Source organism: Cervus elaphus, chromosome 31 (genome assembly GCF_910594005.1).
Source record: "Cervus elaphus chromosome 31, mCerEla1.1, whole genome shotgun sequence".
In the NCBI taxonomy this organism is placed as follows: Eukaryota; Metazoa; Chordata; class Mammalia; order Artiodactyla; family Cervidae; genus Cervus; species Cervus elaphus.
The window spans coordinates 39,862,036-39,876,360 of NC_057845.1; the positions used below are offsets into that span (position 1 = coordinate 39,862,036).

General features: G+C 35.8%; 1 long non-coding RNA gene across 1 annotated transcript in view; it reads right to left on the reverse strand.

Annotated features, from left to right (window-relative positions):
- Positions 1-14,039, reverse strand: part of LOC122687573 — a 53,024-nt gene extending 38,985 nt beyond the window's left edge. Inside the window, exon 1 of the long non-coding RNA XR_006339175.1 lies at positions 13,943-14,039. This is a non-coding gene — a long non-coding RNA (uncharacterized LOC122687573). The remainder of the gene's footprint in view (positions 1-13,942) is intronic.
- Between the last annotated feature and the right edge of the window lie 286 nt (positions 14,040-14,325).

Genomic DNA, 14,325 nt, shown 5'->3' on the forward strand with positions numbered 1-14,325 from the left:
AATGAACACACAGATGATAAGAAACAGTCTTGTTGCTGACATTAAGTTTTAGTGGTCTGGATTAAAAAGAAGCCAACCACAACATTCTGTTAAGCAGAAACTTAATTCAAAGCAAGATCGTAGCTCTGCTCTTCTATTTTTTTTTTTTTTTTTTTTGTCCAGCTTCTCCGATTGCTTTTTTTTCAGAATTTTTTTTCATTTATTTTTATTAGTTGGAGGCTAATTACTTCACAACATTGCAGTGGGTTTTGTCATACATTGACATGAATCAGCCATGGAGTTACATGTACTCCCCATCCCAATCCCCCCTCCCACCTCCCTCTCCACCCGATTCCTCTGGGTCTTCCCAGTGCACCAGGCCCGAGCACTTGTCTCATGCATCCCACCTGGGCTGGTGATCTGTTTCACTATAGATAATATACATGCTGTTCTCTCAAAACATCCCACCCTCACCTTCTCCCACAGAGTCCAAATGTCTGTTCTGTACATCTGTGTCTCCTTTTCTGTTTTGCATATAGGGTTATCATTACCATCTTTCTAAATTCCATGTATATGTGTTAGTATGCTATAATGTTCTTTATCTTTCTGGCTTACTTCACTCTGTATAAGGGGCTCCAGTTTCATCCATCTCGTTAGAACTGATTCAAATGAATTCTTTTTAATGGCTGAGTAATATTCCATGGTGTATATGTACCACAACTTCCTTATCCATTCATCTGCTGATGGGCATCTAGGTTGCTTCCATGTCCTGGCTATTATAAACAGTGCTGCGATGAACACTGGGGTGTATGTGTCTCTTTCAGATCTGGTTTCCTCAGTGTGTATGCCCAGAAGTGGGATTGCTAGGTCATATGGCAGGTCTATTTCCAGTTTTTTAAGAAATCCCCACACTGTTCTCCATAGCAGCTGTACTAGTTTGCATTCCCACCAACAGTGTAAGAGGGTTCCCTTTTCTCCACACCCTCTCCAGCATTTATTGCTTGTAGACTTTTGGATAGCAGCCATCCTGACTGGCGTGTAATGGTACCTCATTGTGGTTTTGATTTGCATTTCTCTGATAATGAGTGATGTTGAGCATCTTTTCATGTGTTTGTTAGTCATCTGTATGTCTTCTTTGGAGAAATGTCTGTTTAGTTCTTTAGCCCATTTTTTGATTGGGTCATTTATTTTTCTGGAATTGAGCTTCAGGAGTTGCTTGTATATTTTGGGGATTAATCCTTTGTCTGTTGCTTCATTTGCTATTATTTTCTCCCAATCTGAGGGCTGTCTTTTCACCTTGCTTATAGTTTCTTTTGTTGTGCAAAAGCTTTTAAGTTTAATTAGGTCCCATTTGTTTAGTTTTGCTTTTATTTCCAATATTCTGGGAGGTGGGTCATAGAGGATTCTGCTGTGATTCATGTCGGAGAGTGTTTTGCGTATGTTCTCCTCTAGGAGTTTTATAATTTCTGGTCTTACATTTAGATCTTTAATCCATTTTGAGTTTATTATTGTGTATGGTGTTAGAAAGTGTTCTAGTTTCATTCTTTTACAAGTGGTTGACCAGTTTTCCCAGCACCACTTGTTAAAGAGGTTGTCTTTTTTCCATTGAATATCCTTGCCTCCTTTGTCAAAGATAAGGTGTCCATAGATGTGTGGATTTATCTCTGGGCTTTCTATTCTGTTCCATTGATCTATATTTCTGTCTTTGTGCCAGTACCATACTGTCTTGATGACTGTGGCTTTGTAGTAGAGTCTGAAGTCAGGCAGGTTGATTCCTCCAGTTCCATTCTTCTTTCTCAAGATTACTTTGGCTATTCGAGGTTTTTTGTATTTCCATACAAATTGTGAAATTCTTTGGTCTAGTTCTGTGAAAAATACCGTTGGTAGCTTGATAGGGATTGCATTGAATCTATAGATTGCTTTGGGTAGTATAGCCATTTTGACAATATTGATTCTTCCAATCCATGAACACGGTATGTTTCTCCATCTGTTTGTGTCCTCTTTGATTTCTTTCATCAGTGTTTTATAGTTTTCTATGTATAGATCTTTTGTTTCTTTAGGTAGATATGCTCCTAAGTATTTTATTCTTTTTGTTGCAATGGTGAATGATATTGTTTCCTTAATTTCTCTTTCTGTTTTCTCATTGTTAGTGTATAGGAATGCAAGGGATTTCTATGTGTTAATTTTATATCCTGCAACTTTACTATATTCATTGGTTAGCTCTAGTAATTTTCTGGTAGAGTCTTTAGGGTTTTCTATGTAGAGGATATTGTCATCTGCAAACAGCGAGAGGCTCTGCTCTTCTTGATGAAGGCTGAGATTGGTGCGGAAGCTGCAAAAGAAAACTTTGAAGCTAGCAGAATTTGGTTCACGAAGTTAAGGAAAGAAGCTATCTCTGTAATGCAATTACAAGGTGAAGCAGCAAATGTTGATGTATAAGCTCCAGGAAAGTTATCCAGAAGACCCAGTTGAGATAATTAATGAACATGGCTACACTAAACAATAGATTATCAACATAGATGAAACAGCCTTATGTTGGAATAAAAGGCCATCTAGCACATTCATAGCTAATAGAGAAGCCAATTCCTGGCTTCAAAGCTTTAAAGAACAGGCTGACTCTCCTGCTAGGGGCTAATGCATTAATAGCTGATAACTTTAAGTTGAAACCCATGCTTATTTACCATTGTGGAAATCCTATGATCCTTAAAAGTTATGCTTACATATACTCCACCTATGCTCTATAAATGGAAAATAAAGCCTGAATGACAGTACTTCTGCTTACAACATGCTTTGCTGAGATTTTAAGCCTGCTGCTGAGAATTACTGTGCAGAAAAAAATTTTTTTTTAAATATTACTGCTCATTAACTATGCAACTGATTGCTCAAGAGCGCTGATGGAGATGTACAATGAGATTAATGTTTCCATGCCTGCTAACACAATATCCATCTTGTAGCCCATGGATCAAGGAGCAATTTTGACTTATTATTATTTAATAAGTACATTTCATAAAGTGCCATACAAAGTGATTCCTTTATCTGGGCAGTGTTAAAAAAAAAAAAAAAAAACTTCTGGAAAGAATTTACTATTCTAAATGTCATTAATAATATTCATGATTCAAAGGAAAAGGTAAAAATGTCAATAATCATAGAAGTTTGACATGTGTTGATTTCAATTGTCATCAACAATATGGAGAGGTTCGAGACTTCTGAAGAGAAGTAACGACAGATGTGTTAGAAATAGCAAGAATACAAAAATTATAAGTGGAACTTGAATATGTGACAGAATTGCTGCAATCTCAAGATAAAATTTTAATGGATGAGAAGTTGCTTCTTATGATTTGAGCAAAGAAAATGGTTTCTTGAGATGGAATCTACTCCTAGTGAGGATGCTATGAAGGTTGCTGAAATGACAACAATGGATTTAGAATTCTACAGGAACATAGTTTATAAAGAAAAAGCAGTGTTTGAGAGGACTCCAACTCTGGAAGTTCTACTATGGGTAAGGTACTATCAAACAGCACTGCATGCAACAAACAGAAGATTTCATGAAAAAGTGAAAGTGAAAGTCACTCAATCATGTCTGACTCTTTGTGACTCCATGAGCCCACCAGTCTCCTCTGTCCACGGAATTCTCCAGGCAATACTACTGGAGTGGGTTGCCATTTCCTACTCCAGGACATTGTCCCCACCCAGGGATCAGATCCAGGTCTCCTGTATTGCAGGCAGATTCTGTACCATCTGAGACTCCAGGGAAAGGAAGAGTCAATTGACTTGGCAAACATTATTATTACCTATTTTAAGAAATCGCCACACCCTAATCTTCAGTTTTCAACCCTGATTGTCAGCACATCAACATCAAGGAAAGACTCTTCACCAGCAAAAATATTAGGACTCCCTGAAGGTTCAGAAGATGATCAACATTTTTAGGAATAAAGTATATATTTTAATTAATATATGTACATTTTTAAGACATAATGCTATTGCTTATTTACTAGATTACAGTATAAAGTAAACATAGCTTTTATATGCATTGGGAAATGAAAAATTTTAACTCAGTTTATTGCTGTGTTCTGGAGCCAAAACCACAATATCACCCAATATGGCTGTGTACATCATGGTAATGTTTATTAATTCAGTCTGTCAAGAGGTTGTTACACAGCTGGTACTCTGAGCTTTTAAAGGTCACTTCATGCTTGATTCTACAACTGGCTCAGCAAAAATGTGAGATGAGCTTGGAGCAACTTGTTCAGTTCAGTTCAGTTCAGTTCAGTCACTCAGTCATGTCCAACTCTTTGCAACCTCATGGACTGAAGCACACCAGGCTTTGCTACCCATCACCAACTCCCAGAGCTTGCTCAAACTCATGTTCATCAAGTCTGTGATCCATCCAACCATCTCATCCTCTGTTATCCCCTTCTCCTCCTGCCTTCAATTTTTCCCAGCATCAAAGTGTTTTCCAATATGTCAGTTCTTCACATCTGGTGGCCAAAGTGTTGAAGCTTCAGTTTCAGCATCAGTCCTTCCAATGAATATTTAGGACTGATTTCCTTTAAGATTGACTAGTTTGATATCCTTGCAGTACAAGGGACTCTTAAGAGTCTTCTCCAATGCCACAGTTCAAAAGCATCAATTCTTTGGCACTCAGCTTTCTTTATGGTCCAACTCTCACATCCATACATGGCTACTGGAAAAACCATAGCTTTGACTAGACAGACCTATGTAGGCAAAGTAATGTCTCTGCTCTTTATTATGCTGTCTAGGTTTGTCATAGTTTTCTTCCAGGTGCAAGCGTCTTCTAATTTCATGGCTGCAGTCACCATCTGCACTGATTTTGGAGCCCAAGAAAATAAAGTTTGTCACTGTTTCCATTGTTTTCCCATCTATTTGCCATGAAGTGATGGGACTGGATGCCATGATCTTTGTCTTTTGAATGTTGAGTTTTAAGCCAGCTTTTTCACTGTCCTGTTTCACTTTCAAGTGATTCTTTAGTTCCTCTTTGCTTTCTGCCATAAGGGTGTTTGAATCTGCATATCTGAGACTATTTATATTTCTCCCGGAAATTTTGATTTCAGCTTGTGTTTCATACAGCTAGGTATTTTGCATAATCTACTCTGAGTATAGGTTAAATAAGCAGAGTGACAAGATACAGCCTTGATGTATTCCTTCCCCAATTTTGAACTAGTCTATTATTCCATGTCCAGTTCTAACTGTTGTTTCTTGACTTGCATACAGATTTCTCAGGAGGCAGGTAAGGTTGTATGGAGCAGCTTGCAGTATGAGGGGGAAAAAATGTTCAAATATTAAAGGATGAGGACATTTCAAAGGATTCAGAAACTAACATGAAAGAGCTCTCAATGGCCAGAACTGTAGCAATTTGAACAAAAAAGTAAGGAAGAAAATGCAATACTGGATTATAACAAACAGTATAACATCAATACACATGAGATCATACTATTATACATAAATGATTGAATGAAGAAATAAATGGGAAGAGATAACTCCTTTCAACAAATTCCAAATAATACATGTAGATAGTCGCTCTTCCAGGAGGTGAACCTCAATGATCCCACCCCCTTTAAGATGGGTTGGACATAAGCTGGAATACAGAAAGGGAAAATAGTAACTGTACAGTGGGTAAACCTAGCAAACCCTATCTAAAACCAAATGATTATGGTAACATTATCAGTGATGTCATATGGATAAAGTGCACCCTTGATATGATGTAGTAACAAGGATACTCCATTCATTACAAAAATTCAAAACCAAATCTAACCATGACAAAACATCCAACAAACTGAAATTGAAAGAAATTTTACAAAATAACTGATCAGTTCTTGTGAATTCCAAGAAAACTTAAAAATTCTATAAAACTTAGAGTAAACTGAGAAACTGTCACAGCCTGGAGGAGACTAAGGAGACATGATAACTAATTGCTATGTAGTCTTCTGTATTGGATACTGGAAAAGAAAAAGAATATTCATTGAAAAACTGATGAAATCCAAATAAAGCCTCAAGTTTAGTTAATAGGAATGCACTAGTTTTGGTTTCTTAGTTTTGATAAATGTACCATACTAACAGAACATAAGATTAACTGAGTATTATGTTAACCAAAACTGAAACTGGGTAAGGGATATACAAGGACTCTCTGCACTAACTTTGCAACTTTTACGTTAATCTAAAATGTTCCCAATAAAAGCTTGTTTTAAAAAGTAGTCATTCCCCTGATCTATTAGGCCAGCTACTTTATAGTGACAGAGACCAGGGTAAGACCAGTGAAAACCATAAGCAGGAGCAGATTGTCAGTTCATTTGCTCTAAAATAAGTTCTGTGGTCAGAAGCAAAACTGTGTGAAATGCCATCATTATGAGTAAGATATTCTAGAGATTCATAGATGGCGGTTTGGGCAGAATAATTGTGAAAGGAAGGCAAATCCATATTACATAAGGATCTAGTCTATGACAATGGAAGGGTTCTTATGAAAGTAGTCAACCACCAGGAAAGTTGTTCAGTCATGTCCAACTCTTTGTGACCCCATGGACTATACAGTCCATGGAATTCTCCAGGCCAGAATACTGGAGTGGGTAGCTGTTCCCTTCTCCAGGGCACCTTCCCAACCCAGGGATCAAACCCAGGCCTCCTGCATTGCAGGCGGATTCTTTACCAGCTGAGCTACCAAGGAAGCCCAGGTTGCACAAGACTTGTGCCATATTGACAAAATAATTGGTCTCAGCCATTGATAAGTTGAACAATTAGCATTGGTTCTAATCAAATAGACAGGAGTATTGGAAGTCCATGTAGCTGAATCCACATACATAGTCTACCTCTTTTGCCATGACATGTTTATTTATAAATTTATTAAGCACAGACATGGTTGGCTGGGGGGAAAAATCTTCCTGATATATACAGAATAGCTTATCCCATTCAATTGATTATTAAGATCTTCATCTACTGAGATTTATCTTTGATGACTATTCACACAAGACACACATATCTATCTGCTCTGTGCCCATTTGGAAAGTTCTATCTACATCTTTTCCTAATTTTTAAATTATGTTCCTTTTACATACGTGAACATTCAGCCAAACCACTAGCTACAGTATTTAAGTCAGTAGTAAATCTATACCTTAATATCACATCTCTTAGAAAATAAATACAGCACATTCTTTGATGGTCTACACACTGGGAGGATTTTGCTTCTCCATTGTCAGGGCTACTCTAGTGCAGATCTACAGCTGTTCACTTTCATATATTAACCAATGTATCATGCAGAACAATTGCTCCTCATAAATCTAGAAATATTTGAGAGGGGATAGTCAAAATAGCAGGAATATGAGCCGTGAAATTCTGGGAAACAAGACTAGGCATCGTGTGCCTTCAACTCGATTGAACTCAAACTCATCTAAATAGCATCCATCTGATGTTGTTTATCAATGCTATTGAATACCCAATATTATGGTTTGGTGTATGAGACAAAACACAATTATTTATGGATACTTCAGATTGCATGTTAATGTTTCGTGTTACTGTGGGGGTTCATTATCCAGCACTCACTCTCTACTAAGGCCAGTGCAGGCCATAAATTATGTCAGTAAAATACTTATCAACAAAGGAAGGCAAAATTTTCCTCTTAAAATTCTAATGATCTATACTATAATTAAGTAACCAGAAACTATAAGTAAAGAGAAACAGGAATAGTCACTAAAAGATCTGTAGAAAGCTTCACTTTTCAGATAACTACATGTAAATGGTACTGCTGCTGAAGCCACCTCAACATAGAGATGGAGAGATTTTTCATCAAATTACTGGCCCTGCAGTTATCTCTTTATTTTCCTTTCCCAATAATTAAACTGTTTTTTTAAATAAAACTATTGACTTTTTGATTTCTAATCTGCACAAGAGAAAAAAAAATCTACCAACATACCTATTTACTTCCTTCAGTTAATTTTCCATCCTCAGTTCTTACATACTAATATTAAATTTTATCACTAATGCACACTTTCTTTGATAGAGCCCATTTTTGGCAAACCATATGTGAATAGATGAGAATCAATTTAAAAAGTAATATGACTATGCCCTATTGGAAAAAAAAATATGAAAATAGAAGATAATTTATAAAGACTCTGTATCCTGTTTTCAGTGAAACTTAAAAATATTGTTAGTGAAACTAACAAGAGCATTTGATATGAAAAAGTTACGTATCATTAAAATGAGCAATCAGAAATAGATTACAGAATCAAAACCATCATGACATCAACATTTATAAAACAAAAGCTGTTGACAGTATTCTGTTACTTTTATATTAATAAGTATTAGAGGGTTCTGTCATTTTTTCATCTTTTATATCTAGAAACCAATGCTTTGTTACAAGACATAGGCAATTACAATATAGTGCTTGAGTACTTTCTGATATGCAATGATGACAATGACAACAAAATTCTGCTATGAGAATAAGAATTGTTGTTGTTGGTTAGTGGCTAAGTCATGACCGATTCTTTGTGGCCCCATGGACTACAGCCTGCCGGGCTCCTGCGTCTATGGGATTTCCCAGGCAAGAGCACTGGAGTGGGTTGCCATTTCCTTCTCCAGGGGATCTTCCCCACTCAGGGACTGAACCTGTATTTCCTGCACTGGCAGGCAGGTTCTTTACTGCTGAGTCACAAGGAAACCCAAGAATAAGAACAGGTAACATAAATTAACCATTTGTCATGCATCAGATATTAGGGTGTTGCACCAGTACCTACTACCAGAGCTCACTGCCTGATGTACATAGAAGCAAAAACTGTGGTACTGGCTTTGAGGAAAGGCAGCTTTTTTTAAAAGGTTGACCAGCAAGGAGACAGGAGGGAGGGCGTAAATCTGTCTCCCCTATCTGAGGCTAGTTTCTATTTTTATGAGTTAGGGAGGACAGGTTGCTATATGAAAGCACTGCTGGGGAACATTTTGGCTGGGGGACTTTGGAACTTTGTTATTTATGGTAAGATACAGTAAAGGGAGCTTCAGCACCATATCTTCCTGGACAGTGGACCCTTTGCTTCTGAAAGGATTTAAGGGCTCGGGCTCATATCATATCCCAGTTCTTTGGTTCCATGGGGTAGAGTTGGCAGGTACAACCTATTTAGGTCAAATTTTCTCCTCTACACCTGCTTTGGCTTCATGACTAGTGGTTTTGTTCTCTTGTCTCAGAAAAAGTATCCGTATTTTGTTAGACACAAGGCAGGTCCTGTTTTGTCCTGCAGTTATAGTAAGCAATATTAATTTAAACTAAATATGTCTTTCTAATCTTATATCTCCTTAATATATATTCTGAGGTCATTCCTATGGGATTCTCAGAGGGAGTGTTAGGCAGGTATTTTTGCATTGACATCTAAGCTGGAAACAGATTTGAAAAAAAAAGAGCATGTGCTTTTTTCTGTGTAAAATATATTCCAGTGTGGCTTATAAAAACAAAGTAATAGTACTATGATGATAGTGATTATAAAGTTCTGTTTACATTTTGTACAAGGTCACCTGATGTGAAGAGCTGATTTATTTGACAAGACCCTGATGCTGGGAAAGATTGAGGGCAGGAGGAGAAGGGGACGACAGAGGATGAGATGGTTGGATGGCATCACCAACTCAATGAACATGGGTTTCGGTAGACTCCCGCAGTTGGTGATAGACAGGGAGGCCTGGCATGCTGTGGTTCATGGGTCGCAGAGTTGGACACGACTGAGCAATTGAACTGACTATTGTGTTGAAGTGCTTTGAGATTGATCCCCAAAATGGCTTCATAAATTACTTGCCAACCATTACATGGTACCTAGATTTCTAAATTTTGCCAGTGGCTTAGTGGTGAAGAATTTGCCTCTAATGCAGGAACTAAGGAGATGTGGGTTCAATGCCTGGGCCTACATGGTCCCCTGGAGGAGGAAATGGCAACCCACTCCATAATTTTTGCCTGCAAACTCCCAAGGATAGAGGAGCCTGGTGGGCTACAGTACATGCGGTCACAGAGTCAGACACGACTGAGTGACTGAGCACACACACAAGCATTTTACTACATTTTCATTACCCATTTTCTATCAATAAGTTAATACATCCACATACATTATTTTTGGGCTTTTGGTTCATCTTACTTGTAAATTGCTTATTTACTTCTTTTACATATTATCAATTGGAGTTTTTGTTTTTTTTTTTCTTGTTGAATTTACTGGATTCCCTTTATATTCTAAACATTATCCTTTTATTCCTTTTTCATGATATAAATATCATCATCTAATCTAGCATCTCCTGTTGGCTCTGATTATGGTATATATCACATAGACCTTGTTGCTCTTATTGTAGCTGTTCAGTTACTAAGTCATGTCCTACTCTCTGACCCCGTGGACTGCAGCATGCCAGGCTCCTCTGACATCCACTGTCTCCTGGAGTTTGCTCAAATTCATCTTACTAAGCAACCAAGATACATTCCCTGGAGTTTTCTCAAATTCATCTTACTAAGCAACAAAAATACATTCTTTCATTTTTATTAATCATTTCTACTGAGAAGTGATTTATGTACAATAATTTTCACAAATTGCAAATATGCAATTTGATGCATTTTGAAAAATTTCTTCAGCTTTGTACCTAACAAAAGTAACAAGGTTACAGAATATTTTTATCATCCAGTGAAGTTCTGTCCTGCACTTTTGTAGTCAGGCTGCTATCCCATTCTCTGGGTACTTTCTTTGTGTCACTCAAGCCTTACCATTTCTAGAATTTTCTTGTAAAGGAAATCAGAGTACATAATATTTTATGTCTAACTTTTCATTTAGCATTCTTTTCTGAGATTTATCCATATTGTTCTCTGTTTTTGTTGTTGTTTATTTACTAAGCTGTGTCCATCTCTTTTGTTACCCATGAACTATAGCATGCCAAGCTCCTCGGTTCATGGAATTTCCCAGGCAAGAATACTGGAGTGGGTTGCCATTTACTTCCCCAGAGGATCTTGATCCAGGAATCAAACCTGTATCTACTGCATAATCAGGCAGATTCTTTGCCACCAAGCCATTGTTCTCTGTGTCTGTAGCTAATTATTTTCCATTGCCTACTAATTTTTCTTTGTATGAATATATAAATTGCTTATTCATTTAAATGTCAAAGACCCTTTCTGACTTCTCCCGATTGTTTTTGTTCAATAATTGTTAACAAAGCTTCTATGAAATTTGAAGTGCAAATACTTGTGTTAACATGTACTTTCACTTTCATGTATTTCACTTATTTTACTTACTTTGAATAAAAGCCCAATGGTAGAATCAGTTTTATATAGTAAATGTAAAGTTTAATTTATAAGTATTTTTCAAGGTGGCTACATCATTTTCATTTCACCAGAAACAAATGAGTTCTACTTGTTTTACATGCACAAAAATACTTGCTACTATCAGGGGTTTTTGTTTGCTTGTTTTTTAAAATCATTCTAAAAGTTGCACAGTCATATATCATTGTTTTATTCTGAAAAAAGTCTTTATTAAGTAAATGTTTAGCCAATATTTTCCCAGTTATTGACTTGCATTTACCATGTTGTAACAATGTCTTTTGAAGGGTAGATTAAAAAATTAATTAAGTCCAAGGTGTCAATATTTTATCTTTTATGAGGCTTTTTAAACAACTTCTACCTAAGTTTGACTTTAAGCTTCTCTTTTTTTCATCTAGAAATTTTATACTAAATTTTCTATTAAAATTTTATGTGGCATGCAATAAAGGTTGAAGTTCATTATTTTTATGTATAGATAATTATTCCAGAAGCATTTGTTTAAAAGTTTATCCTTTCTTGGCACTGTTTTTTCAAAGATCAATAATTATGCATAAACATATTGTATATATATTATATATAACATAAACATTCCATATATATCTACTGTTATAGCTATTTTCTTTCCATACAGGGCTGGCAATTATAGGGACTTTATAATAGTGAGTATCTTACAACTTGTCCTTTTCAAAATAATTTTGAATGCTTTAAGTCCATCTCATTGCCATGTAAACATTACAAAGAGTTTGTCACTTTGTATTTTAAAACCTACTATAATTTTGACAGAAATTGCACTGAATTTTTATATTGATTTGAGAAAAAATAATATTTTAACAAATTCGAGTTCACATCATTAACATACTATGAAGTGAAGTGAGGTGAAAGTCGCTCAGTAGTGTCTGATTCTTTGCGATCCCATGGACTATACAATCCATGGAATTCTCCAGGCCAGAATACTGGAGTGGGTAGCCATTGCCTTCTCCAGGGGATCTTGCCAACCCAGGGATTGAACCCAGGTCTCCTGCGTTGCAGATAGATTCTTTACCAGCTGAGTCACCAGGGAAACCCAAATTAACATACTATATTTGTCCATTAATTTAGGTTTTCAGAAATCTTTCAGCTATATTTTATAGTATTGAGTATATAGATTTAGCATCTTTTGATTTAAAGATGCTCAAGATTTATCACAAAAACAGATATATAGATCAATGGAATAGGATAGAAAGCTCAGAAGTAAATCCATGCGTCTATGGTCAATTGATCTATGACAAAGAAGGCAAGAATATGCAATGGAGAAAAGACAGTTTCTTCAACAAGTGATGCTGGGAAAACTGGACAGCTAGATGTAAAAGAATGAAATTGAAACATTCTCTAATACCATATGCAAAAATAAACTCAAAATGGTTTAAAGAACTAAATGTAAGACAAGATTCTATAAAACTCCTAGAGGAAACACAGGCAGAACACTCTTTGACATAACTTGCAGCAATATTTTTTTGGACCTGTCTCCCAAAGAAACGGAAATAAAAACAAAAATAAACAAATGGGGACTAATTAAACTTAAAAGCTTTCTCACAGGAAAAAAAAATAAACAAAAAGACAACCCAAAGAATGAGAGAAAATATTTGCAAACAATGTGACAAAAGCTTAATTTCCACAATATACAAACAACTCATGCAGCTCAATGTCAAAAAAATCCCAGTCCAAAAATGAGAAGATTTAAATTAACATTTCTTCAAAGCAGACATACAGATGGCCAAAAGGAACATGAAAAGATGTACAACAAAGCTAATTATTAGAGAGATGGAAATCAAAACTATAATGAAGTATCAGTGGTTAGAATGATAATTATCAAAATATCTACAAATAATAAATGCTGTAGAGGGTGTGAAGAAAAAGGAATCTTTCTATCCTATTTGTGGTAATGTAAATGGGTGTAACCACTGTGGAGAACAATATGGAAGTTTCTTTAAAAAGCTAAAGAAAAATTACCATTTGATCCAACAATCCCACTCCGGGACCTGAATCTGCAGAAAACTATAATTTTATAAGATACATGCACTTCAATATTTATAGCAGTTATATTTACAATGGCCAAGACACAGAAGTAATCTAAGTGTCCATTAACAGATGAATAAAAAAAAAAAGATATATATGTACAAAATTGAATGTTCCTTGGTCATTAAAATTGAAATAATGTCATTGGCAGGAAGATGGATGGAACTACAGACTATCATGCTAAGTGTTAAGTCAAATAGAAAAAGAAAAAAATATATGATATCACTTATATGTGGAATCTAAAAAAATTATACAAATGAATTTATATACAAAACAGAAATAGACTCACAGTCATAGAAAACAGAGTTACCAAAGGAGAAGGGAGGGGAGAGGGGTAATTTAGGAGTTTGGGATTAAAACATACTCTCTTCTGTATATAAAATAGATAAGCAACAAGGACCTATGTACAGCACACACACACATACACATACACATACACACAGACACACATACACACAGACACACAGACACACAGACACACACACACACACACACACACACACGTATATATATCTGCCTGAATAACTTTTCTGAACACCGGAAACTAACACAACAAGAAAATCAACTGCATTTCAATAAACAAAATAAAACAAATCAAATTTAGTATGTCTATCATATAGTAAATATAATACATACCTACGCAATAAATACATGCTTTCACTCAAGATTGAGTTTATCTCTAATATTTCACATTGTGATATCACAAGTAGTTTTCTTTTGCTTTCCAAATAGCTGTGGTTAGTAACAGAATGCAACTTCTTTTTTTAGTTACCTGGTATCTTGTGACATTGTTAAACAGTATTTTGTTAGCTATTTTGTAGATTACATAGGGTTTCCACTTCCTCCTTTCTTTTTTTTTTTTCCCAGTCATCTTTTCTGACCACAATGCAGTAAGATTAGATCTCAATTACAGGGAAAAAACTATTAAGAATTCAAACATATGGAGGCTAAATAACATGCTTCTGAATAACCAACAAATCATAGAAGAAATCAAAATATGCATAGAAATGAATGAAAAT